This window comes from Myotis davidii, unplaced genomic scaffold (genome assembly GCF_000327345.1).
Source record: "Myotis davidii unplaced genomic scaffold, ASM32734v1 scaffold1603, whole genome shotgun sequence".
NCBI lineage: Eukaryota > Metazoa > Chordata > Mammalia > Chiroptera > Vespertilionidae > Myotis > Myotis davidii.
Window position 1 is genome coordinate 24211 of NW_006293788.1, and position 2197 is coordinate 26407.

The 2197-nt window shown below is 40.7% G+C and overlaps 1 pseudogene; it reads right to left on the reverse strand.

Annotated features, from left to right (window-relative positions):
* Nucleotides 1–902: 902 nt before the first annotated feature.
* LOC102758843 lies at nucleotides 903–1872 on the reverse strand (annotated as a pseudogene).
* Nucleotides 1873–2197: the final 325 nt, after the last annotated feature.

A 2197-nucleotide genomic window follows, 5' to 3' on the forward strand; every position in this document is an offset into this window, starting at 1 on the left:
CTGGGTTACTGCCCACGCCCCGTCCCTAAAACAGTATATATTCTGCCGCTGTAAGAATAAAATTTGAGGCTTGATCAGAACCTTGCCTTGCCTCCATTTCTTCGCATCTCCTATCCTCTCATTCCCTTACAGGAATCGTCACGGTACCCACGTTGCATGCCCCGTGGGTCGGGGCAGTTTGCATAGCAATAAGTGTGTGCATTAAAATGTTGCTTCCTTATACTTAAGGTCATCTCTGTCTCTAAGGGCATATTATGTCAAACAATTAGGACCAGAATTGGAGATATGGACTTGATTATCAGTTTAATAATGACTATGATAAGAATGTGGACACCAAGCGAAATAAGATACAGGATCCTAATGAGGGAACACAGCCAGATGACCTCTTATAACACGCACTATATGTTAAAGTCAACATTTTCTGAAAGAGCAGTTATGGTAGTGATACAGGAAGAAATGATGTGTAAAGAGGGTTAAACTGTCCTCTTATATTTTTATCTCCTGTGAAATGATAGAAATGGCTTTGGTTACTAAATGCAGTTTATTTACATAGGAGTAGTACAACTCATGATTTTTCTTTCAGTAAAATGAAAGAAAAATTACTCAGTCTGATAGATTTCATTTCAAAAGAAATTCTTCTTAAGAAATCCATGTAGACTCATGAGATAAATGGGAATTTCCAAATATTTTATCCAAGGTTGAGAATCAATTTGGGAGAGGAGAAAAATAACAAAGGGAAAGCTGTTAGGTATCTCAAAATCAAGAAATTAATAAACTGTTTCAATTAAATTACATAGAAATCATAGAAAAAGAAAACCCAGAATATGAACAGAGAGTAAATTCTGCTTCTGCAACTAGATAAAATATCACAACATCTGGCTCTGAGGCTTTGAGTCCAGCTGTCATGTGCATTTCTTTAATCCTAGGACAATTGGTCCTTTAATAGCTGCCATCCCAAAAAATCTCTTCAGTGCCCTCTTTATGTCTTTGTTTCTTAGACTGTACATGAAGGGGTTCAGCATGGGTGTGACCACAGTGTACATCACTGAAGCTGTTGCACTTGAGTCTGAGCTCTGGGTAACAGCAGAACTGAGGTACACTCCTACGCCTGTACCATAAAAAAAAGGAGACGACTGAGAGGTGAGACACACAGGTAGAAAATGCCTTATACTTCCTCTGAGCTGTTGTCATTCTACATATGGAGGACACTATCTTGGAGTAAGAGTAAAGGATACAAACAAATGGACCACCACCCAGGAGCACAGCTCCAAAATACATCACCATGTTATTAAGAAAGGTGTTGGAATAGGCAAGTTGGACCATCTGATTGAGTTCACAGAAAAAGTGAGGGATTTCCAAGTCTGGACAGAAAGACAGTCTCAACACCATTAAGCTTTCTAACAAGGAATGCAGGGCACTCATGACCCAGGACACCAGAACCAGCAGTCCACAGAGCCGAGGGTTCATGATGACCGTGTAGTGCAGGGGGTGACAGATGGCCACAAACCGGTCATAGGCCATCACAGTCAGGAGGAAGTTGTCCAGTCCTGCAAATAGTAGGAAAAAATACATCTGTGTGATGCAGCCTTCATAGGTGATGACTTGGCTCTGTGTCTGGATGTTCCACAGCATCTTTGGGACGGTGGTGGAGGTGAAACAGATGTCCACCAAGGACAGGTTGGAGAGGAAGAAGTACATGGGTGTTTGGAGGTGGGAGTCCGAGCTGACAGCCAGGATGATGAGCAGATTTCCCAACACAGTGATCAGGTACATGGAGAAGAAAAGCCCAAATATGAGAGGCTGCAGTGCTGGTTCCTCTGAAAATCCCAGAAGAAGAAATTCTGAAACTCTTGTGATATTCCCCAGTTCCATGTGGTGGAGGTGACTACCAGGATATTGGAAAAAGAACATGACTAATATTCCCACAAGCAAGCATTATTAACCTGGCATAAAAGCTACGTCTATATCAGTGATGGCGAACCTATGACACGTGTGTCAAAGGTGACACGCGAACCCATTTTTTTTATTGATTTTTCTTTGTTAAATGGCATTTAAATATATAAAATAAATATCAAAAATATAAGTCTTTGTTTTCCTATGGTTGCAAATATCAAAAAATTTCTATATGTGACATGGCACCAGAGTTAAGCTAGGGTTTTTCAAAATGCTGACACGCCGAGCTCAAAAGGTTCACCAT